The sequence below is a fragment of the Saccostrea cucullata genome, unplaced genomic scaffold, assembly GCF_032062105.1.
Source record: "Saccostrea cucullata isolate Sc308-1 unplaced genomic scaffold, CSIRO_AGI_Scuc_v1 ctg1337, whole genome shotgun sequence".
In the NCBI taxonomy this organism is placed as follows: Eukaryota; Metazoa; Mollusca; class Bivalvia; order Ostreida; family Ostreidae; genus Saccostrea; species Saccostrea cuccullata.
The window spans coordinates 95,301-105,501 of NW_026918829.1; positions in this window are offsets into that span (position 1 = coordinate 95,301).

The following is a 10,201-nucleotide window of genomic DNA, read 5'->3' on the forward strand; positions in this document are numbered from 1 at the left end:
TGCTTGACAATTATGTTTTGTGCAAAGACATAATGTTAATGCATTTGTTGATAATTCTGCCCCATGTTTCCTCATCAGTCATAGTGATTTCTTAATACTAGGATCAGGGGCACCTACCTTCTCTAGGAAATTGCCTCCTCTAGAAAATGAACAATGTTCTGCTGTGTGTATCTTACTTCTAGATTCTTGCCAACCAAACTCTTTTATTGATTTCAAAAAAGCCGAATCTGTGTCACAAATAGTGAAATACTTTCTCAGTTTCACTTATTAAGGCAAAATTAGTCTTGCAGTGGGGGGACTTTTCTTCACATGTGCTACTGTTGCTGTCATCATTATTTTCATGACTTCAAAGAACTCCTCACATTTCTGAATCTGACATTCTAGCCACTATCTTTCCCTTTTGATTTAAGTGTTTCACATTTCTATCAAGTAAAGTTGCTGAAATGGCAGGCCGTTGCTCAAAAAATCTTTTTATCATGCTGTATGTGGAGTTCCACTTTGTTTCGCAGTGTATGATTAATCTATGGATGGGTAAGTTAAGCCCCTCCCGTTTCCAGTCTGACCTCCAAATTTTTCTGTCTGCAAAACATTTGAGCATAATTTCCACTCTCGTTTTTTTTTTTCAAATAATGACAGGTAATTGTTAGGTAAGATTTTTAGCACGTGATGTCCATGCATCAGAGGTCAGAGATTGTATTTTTATTGAAAAAGCAGCTGTCTAATGAGATCGAAAAACCTGGACTTTAATTTATCTTGGGGAAAGGTTTTGTATAAAGTTGAAAAGTCGTAAGTTTTAAAGCTGTTGACTTTTGGTTAAATCTTGTGATTTCATATAGTCCAGAATTTCCTTGGAATTTTTAAGTATCCATATCTGATTTACACCACTTCTTGAATATATTGTTGCATAGTCCTCGAGGTTTCTCTTTCACTACTGTTAATACCTTAGTGTGGAGTAAGGATACAGATCAACAAGTCTCATTGTCATTACACTACATTAATTGGTGTGGTTAAAACAGAGATAGAGAACCCCGGACGTCTTCGAAATCTAAATGTACAAAAAATAAAGAAAAAAAAAATCTCCATCTTGGATTCTTGCATTGTAATGAAGGTACCTTATTTCTTGTATCACACGTTAGGTGGCACTTGTCCAAAAGCGATTTTTGTGTTATCCTATCACATACCACGATTTTGATCACATGATTGATTATCAATGTTTCCGCGTTATTTGACTATCGTTTGGTATTCGGTATAAATACAGAGGTTGGACGTTTGGCAGACACTTTTTAAGCGGTTAGCTTCAGCTTCGCTAACCGCTTTATGGCATGCGTCCGATTTTTATCGACACCGGAAACTTCCATAAGGCGCTACCTATCGACAACGAAAACTTCAACAAAGCCTCTACCTAGTACCTATGATTTGTTTCTAACACATATAACATATGTTAAATAAAATCAAGACTATCAAAACAACATAATCTTTCGGTTTTTAATTTTTTTTCTGATTTTGTTTGTCAATGAAATAAATTTATAATTGTTGTATTAAAAAAAAGTTTATGTATAGGAGCATTTGGTATCGAGATTAAATTTCCGTGACATCAGCTGATGGCGATCGGGCCCCGTAACGAAATTCGAAGTCAGCATGAAGTTTAGCTGATAACATTATCAACGCGTTAGATTTAAACTTTAGGAAGAAATGCATGGCGAGAAATATCATATTTGAACGCAGTGCTACACGAAAACCAGTAGGCATTTCCGATTTATGTGTTAAATTGAAGCCTGAATCGAACAGGTGGTCAAAATGGCGTTGCACACCTTGTGTATTTATATATAGAGGGGATAGAATATTTCGATATTTGGCTAATTTAGAGACTTGCTGATAAAAATTCAGGTGCCTGTGATTAATTATAAGGCACCCCTCAAGAACAATAAATATTTGACCGAATTATGCTACTGGGCACAGGGAGGACGGGTTAAGTATTGGCTAAAGGGGTTGAAGGTTATTACCGACTGCAAAACATCGGAGAATCTCTCGATCGAGTTTCATTTTCCAAAATATTAAGGCATCCCTTTAATTAAGCACGAAGAAAGCCTTTATATAAAAATACTGAATACATCTGTAAGTTGTACAGTTATGGATTACTTCCATAAAGAAACGTTTGTTTTCTTCTCCTTTTTTTCTCAATTGAAATTATTTAAAAGATGATAAAAGCTTTGTTTCCAGGGATAAATTCTCTACTCAGTCTAATTATTACAAACGATTCTAAACGATCAGATTTTTATTTAAAAAAAAATAATGGGAGCCTGAAAATATTAAAATTAATTTTAAAAAATGGGAAAAAAATATAATCGGCATTCGATCCTTTTCTAAAAATCAGCCGATATAAAATATGCACAGAAAAAAGAGGCATGAAAAATCTTGACAATTAGCACAAATTGAAAATTATATCTAATGAATGATTATTTTTGAAAGTTTGCTAAATTCCTATGCAAGGTATAAGTTGTAAAAATACTTTTTGAATTTGAATTTGTCCAATTTGTTAATCATCATTTTGAGCGTTTGAGAAGAAATAAAAATTAAAATACAGATGCTTACAGGCATATTGATAGAAATTCGCATACTTGTTTTTAGTAAAAAAAAAAAAAAACAAAAAAAACAATGTATTGCTTATGCGACATATTGAAGAAAGTGACAATGATACCTAGGTAATTCTTGCAATGGACAATTAAATTGTTTGTTATACACTGACTTTTATTGAACCTTTGAATTTTTAAAATACTAGTATGATGGATTAAACAACAACTTTCCTTTTCACACGTTTTTTTTTTGTTTTTGTTTTTTTTTTTAACAATATTTCATGAAAAATATTTGCCAAATACTCAGTATATGTTCCTTTATACATATCGTGCCAGACTCTTTTTTAAATAATTGTCATATACCATTTACTTATTCGAACATTTAATTGTATGAAAAGTCAATAATGTACATTTCATAAAACTTTATTATCTTATTTACTTGTCTTTCTTCCTGTGAGAGAAATAGTTCATAATATTAATAAACAGATGCACTCAGTATCTGTATCAAAATACAGAATGAACAGTGATCGGTCTCAAAAGAAAAACGGATCCTTGAAAGTTCCGGTGCCTAGGAGAAGTAAGCATCCCCAATGACAGGTCACACCTGTTGACCCGCAGCGAGCCTACGAAACTGAAGCTTTTTGAAATTAATTAATTCTCTGCTCGTCCATCCGTTTTTCTCAGACTAGCCAGCTAAATTACGGAGAAGCATTCTCATTAGAAAATGGAAGGCCTGGATCATTTAACATCAAACTCATATCTTTGATGAAATCGCAAAAAACCTTAAAGGGTGGAAACCCTACATCGTGAGCTCTTTTATATCTGGTTGCTCTGTCGCTCCATTTTCCTTGAAGATGGGTAGGTAATTTGTGTACTATGGGGATGATGCCGGCTGAGGAATCATAATAACTCAGGAGTTGCATGTATTTAGGAATTTGTTTCACTGCTTCTATTTCCATCAAAATGTCATACAAGTCATACAATTTCTTGCTATCCTTCACTGTTATCTTAGGAAAGTTCCCAACTTTGGTCTTTAACGACATCTCAACCATCTCGGCGGCCCCATATCTTTCTTCTAACCTCTCCCATATTTTCGCTAAGGCTCTCGTGGGATTCGCTATGTTTGAGATTCTTATGCTTTGTGAGAACTTGGATGACTCTGGTCCTAACCATTTAACCAGTAGATCGGACTCTTCTAGTGGCGTTACTTCCAACTCAGAGGTTACGGCTCTAAGGGAGGTTTTCCACAGGGAATAATTTTCAGGTCGGTCGTTGAAGCTTGAGAATCTGGACATAAGTAGATCCTTTTTCAACAGAAACTTGGTCAACTCACTAGCCATCCCATGGTTTTGATAATTGCTCTGTGCAGGTTCGTTCACGAGTCTAGACGGTGTCAGTTCCGGCAAGAAAGAAGGTGCGTTAGGATTCATCGGTGTAGATTTATAATGTCTATGTTCTTGTTCCGGAGGAGGAGGCGAGATGTCAACGTGACCTGGGATAGGCATACTAGTGAAACTAAACTGGCCTGGTAGAGGCCCCTTTGTAGGAACTTGGCCTGGCTGAGGCTCAAGTGATCCAATGTCTTCAGGCAATGCAGGCATGATTTGGCTCGGAATATGCTCACTCGAATGTAGTGTAAGATTCTGCTCGCGGACAAAGCTCTTTGTCCTTTCTTGTTGAATTTCACTCAGATCTTCAACGCTGGATCCTTCAGTCTCTTCGAGCATGGTATTCAGTTCTGCCTCTGCTACAGCTGCTTCTTTCTGGGCTGTGAGAACCAAGAGTTCCTTTTGTAAGTTTGCTTCTAAGTTGACAAATTTAAGCTTGGCCTTTGCTGCCTCAGCCTTTGCCCTTTGTTGCATTATCAAGCCAGAAGACGACAAGGAACTGAAAACGCTTGAGCTGTGCTTGGAACGTCGGGAATTTGCTGCTGAGCTTGGAGCCTTTACTTTGGAAGTCTTCAATAGGTGTGATCTAGGATCTGTTGACATTGACTGGGGTTCAATTTTTGGATTAACACTAGGTTTGGGTTCTAATTGGTTTTCTGGATGTATTTCTTTAGTCTTTGATATCGATTTCTGAATGTGTTGAAGTAAGATTTCGGTTTTTGTAATAACAGTTTCTCTGATGAAACGCTCGGTTGAGGCTTGCATAAGTGTTTCCTCAGTGTTTGCTCTTTTAAGAAAGTCTATGAAATCCGTGAAATCCTCGAATACTTGGATACCGCCGACTCAGTTCTCCTCAGACACTGGTCAAGAACTATTACATCACTGTAATCTTGCAGCTCTTAAAATATCAGTGTCTCTTCCTCTATCATGTGTTTCACTTCCCTTAAAGTTCTCTCATATTTTCTTACTTGGGCTGTGTGATTTTCCTGTGCTCTTTCTGTGAGAACCCGTGTCCTCTTTCCTGTCCCCTCGTTCTGGACATCCTCGGAATTCTGCATCCTGAAAGCTGTCAATCTCGTTTTCTTACTATGCTGCCCCCGTATTTACCACAAAAAACTCGGCAGCTAGTTTACGGTCTTTATTTCAGCATAAGTTCGCCGTAAGAACTACAATAAACAAAACACTAATAAGTTCTTACATTCTCACATACACTAATACACACATACTCAATAATTAATTAAAGACACGAGATACAGAGTTATAAACTATAGAAAATACTAAAACAAAGGTTGAGGAAATTCGAACTGTCCATGAATACAGGCTTTAAAAGAGTCAACTTGCTAAAATATCACCTATCAATATGCCTAACTTTAACAAACAATATGATAATACACTTACAACGAGGTGCTTGATGAACTTTCTCAGCGATCATGTTCACATTCACATGGTAGAACAAAAACAAGCGTGCATTCTTTGCGCCTTTTTCACACAACGAACGATAACTCTCACACAGGATGCAGAAGTACAAAATTAGATAACTCGTTCCACTACAGGTGGATTTTACTTTTTGTATACATGCATGCATTTATCTTGTGTATATTAGGAAAGAGCGTATGGAAAGGTGAGAAGCCGGAGGAGTGGCCTCAGGAAATTCCATACCAGGATCCGAACCGAACGATTAAGACTGCCATCAAATGTAAAAATGTGTCATGTTCGGATCTAGAGGGGAGGAGGTTTTGGGTGTTTAGTCCCCTTTGGAATTTGCATAGTTTTAAATTGTATATATTAATCCAACTAAAAATTACTTTTTTACCCTCCCCTTGGAAAAAATTCCTGGATCCGCACCTGTGTGTTACACCAATTATTTTGAAAATTTCAACACATTTCAATCTGTTTTGTATTCAATACTAAGAAACTTTCAGCAGACAATCTTCGAAAGGTGAATGTAGGTCTCCAGGCAGCCTACCACATTGTGAGTAATAGTTATTATACCCCACGCAACAAGTTGTGTGAGGTATAATGTTTTTGACCTGTCCAACAGTCAGTTAGAGTGTCAGTCAGTCCTGTTGTCGGCACTACTCCTCATAAACCCCTGCAAATAATTTTATCAAACTTTGCAGATATTTAGGACACAATATGTATATGTGCATTATCACCAGGAAACTCCAATTCCTAATTTTTTTTCCCGGATTCCAGCACAGTTTTGGGAGAGCCTGGGGTATGTGAGCTTGCTCACTTTTTCTTTCATTAATTCAAAATAATGGTAATAAATACCGGTACATCAAATAAATATATCTATTAATAGTAAGCTTTCACTTCAATAAAATTAAATTTTTAATGTCTGAATTGTCAAAGGAAATTCCTGAACAGCAAGGTTCAATTTTGCCAGAAGATGTGTCTGGATTCTCTGAAAAGGTATTTAACATGTACATGTATTGATGTAAATAATTTATCCTTTTTAATTATATAGACGATAAAAATGACTTTGTATAGAATGTATATTAGAACTACATGTAGATAGACAATTCACAATTATAGCTTCTGAACAGCAGTTATAATACCCCCCCCCCCTTCAGCCGCGCAAATACCAAATAACTTCTCTTTCCACTTGTGATATTTTCCCTGACCAAAATCTGATCAGCACGGACTAGGTGTATCGAGGTGCTTGTCTGTACGGAGTAATGACAATGTGTTTACTATTAAGCTTTTACGGAGTTTATTTCTTTTTTGTGATGCATATTTCAATAAATGGAATTCAGGGTGTATATCACTTGACTTGTGCACATCTTCGAACCGATGCAGTAACCTTATTACCAGGTATGGGTACTTTTACAGCGTTCGAGGCGTTTTCTCGATATGCACCAATTGCATAGAGGCTGCAAATCAAAGACGTTGGTTGTTTTGTGCCATTCAAATGATAATAATTTCAAAATGTGTTTGCAGATTTTACTGCTTTTTATTTCAAGTTTATTCTGCATAAATTGGCGCACTGTAAAAATACGTACTCGTGCATCTAAATTTCTCACCAATTTTGCATTTTTTTCTTTTGATTCAAATCAATAATTATTCAGAAATATGATTATTATTTTGTTTATTGTGGTTTTGAAATGTCTTGATCTCCTTATGTGTTCTCATATGCTTTACCATCGGAGATGTGCACAAGTCGATACCCAAACCAAAAAATCATTCAACTGTAACGAGCGCATTGGGGTATACATCGTTACAATGAGACAAGGTATCTGAAAGAAATATGGCGGAATACGGCTATCGTTGGTATGAAACAAGTCGTACATAGATGAAAATGTTGCGTTTTTATGAATTCATGTCAGCTTTAATCAAGGTATTTCTAATACCTCGATAAAGCTATCTTCCTGTATCGAGGTATTGTGCTGGACCTGCGGAAATGCGATCTCTCATCTCCTTCACTCCGCCGAAACATGGCTGAAAAATAGCCGATTCGACGATAAACAATTTACAATAATCTTTTTTACAAGATTATAGTTGAAAGATGAAATGATTAATATATATATTATTCCATGATTGATTAAAATATATCTATTGTTTCTTGATATTTTGGCGAGAAATTTTGTAGCAAGAGGAAAAGTCGTTTCCTTCGGAAATAGTTAACGAACGAGTTAACATACTTTTCATTCGTATTATCTCTTTAACTCGTTCATTTATACTTCGAATTGGCATTGTTAATAATAAGAATATCACCCTTGTTAGAAACTATGGTTCATTTATACTTCGAAGAATATCACCCGTGTCAGAAACTATGTAATATGACTACAGAACAAAGCCTAGATAACTAATTTATAATAAGGATATCACCCGTGAATAACATATTATGATACACTTTTTAAGATGATTACAGAACAAAGCCAAACTATTTAATCAGGGACCTACTAAGTATATATGTAACCAGACTTCAGGTTTTTAATCATTTATTGGAATCTTCTCTTTAAAGTTATCGTTCTACAATAATATATAAATACAATGACAGTTAATGCAGTATAAGACAGTTCACAATAAAAATTATACCAATACTTTGTCTTATTATTTCTAAAAAAATATTTCCTAATTAAAAATTTGTATCTGTTGAATATAGTAAATGAAACAAATAAATAATTTCATGATATTCAACATATTAGATACTTATACATATTACTTTTCATTATGTACCATAACAATGATTAATATCATTTATTGTAATCAGGTCCAGCACAATACCCCGATAAAGGTATATAGCTTGATAAAGCTATATAGCTTGATCAAGGTATTTAAAATACCTTGATCAAGGTATTTTATGTAATGAAAATTCAAAAAAATTCTTTAAAAATTAATTACTGAAAATCGAGTTTTGAGTTGTTGTCAGTAAATTCACCCATGCATGTAAAGCACTCAAACACAAACAAATCAGTAGAAAAACGTGTCGTAAAAGAAGACGTTATTTCATGCTTTCTTTTTGATACCAGAGTGTTTTTCATGCACAAATAAACACACTGTCAAAAACTCAGAATTCGACTTTCAGTATTTAATTTTTAAAGAATTTTTTTGAATTTTCATTACATAAAATACCTTGATCAAGGTATTTTAAATACCTTGATAAAGCTATATAGCTTTATCAAGTTATATACCTTTATCGGGGTATTGTGCTGGACCTGGTAATATGGACATAAAAATAAAATATTATGATTGTCACATACCCTAAGTAAGGATTTAACAGGAGGTGTAGATTGAGCCAATATTCAACACACTTACATTTACATCAACCTGTCATCAATAGTAACATCATATTAGGTTTCATCAGTGTAATGTTTTCAATAAAAATACCAGAATACTAGTAATTAAAATATTTCACAGTATCACGTATACTGCGTTATTATACATATAAAAATAAAACATTTAATTCCACAATTTTACTTACATTACGGAATAAGTTCCAGACATCTTCTGTGTATTTTCTTCAGATCGAACAAAGCAAATATGGCCTCTACTGATAATTACAGGAAGTTTGTTACACAAAGAAAATTGTATTTTGAAAAAAAAATTTTCTAAATTACTTTTTTTATTAAGTTTACACTATAGTTATATTCCTAATAAACTAGGTTTTATCATTTAAAATTATTGTTAATATAGAATTCCGAGTATTTTAAATCAAACGTGTATCTATATATGTATTAATCAAATGGACATTATATGCAAGGTGTTACTGGTCAAGTGGGTCAGCACTCGCCCCACAATCCAAAGGTCCACGGATCAAACACCAGGAGGGCAACACTTTTTATGGATAAAATTTATTTTATTGTGTTTAATATTTGATATACTATCTTAAATTTTTATATTTAATGATTAATACTACATTATTATTTTTTAAAATTAATACAATATCTTACACATACTAACTGTGCCATCACACAAATAATTTAAAAGTGACATAATCAATGAAACACTTGGGGGGGGGGGCAACATTTCGTTTGGGGTTTTGTCGGGCCTGTATTGTAGGCTTAATCCTAACTTTTGGCGGAAATGTCAGACTATTAGTGTTCTTTCTGGAGGCCTCTGAACTAGATTGACTGACCTTCGGACTTTGTGGAAGGACTTACTTCTAGACAGGCTAGCACCAGCGTAGGAGCTGGTACCTGTGGCACAAAACTTACCAAAATCACTGGGTATTAGACCTTGCTCCTTTAGTGAAGAATTCTGTATCTGATCCACATGTCTTCTACATTTGGTGCCCCAACTTGTACTTTATATGAAACTCGTTCCGTATACTCTTGAACGGTTTCTACATTTTGATCTCCAAGATTCTTTTTTGTTCAAAGTTTTTCATTTTGTGACACTTGGTCATCGGATTTTGTCTTGTCGCAGCTAGGATAAGGTTGCCCGTAAAATATCAAACTGTGCAAACTGTAGTAACTTCTCTGAACTACCTAGATATGACGTCATAATAGAATATGACGTCAAGTCACTGCATACTTGAGCTGACATGACGGGGAAGTATCATAATTATTACACGGCATGTAGATTTATAATGGGGACTTGTGTTTAATTCAAGAGTAAGGGTTGTTTTTTAGCTCGAGTGTGCTATTATAATGTTTAACATTTGATATTTAAATGTCTACATTCCTTTTGCTTATCTGATATGCACATATTCAAGCAATAGCAAAAAATTATTTTTGAAAGGCTCCCCTTACACTTCCGTAGACAAAGCTACAATTCATGAATCGTGTTTATATT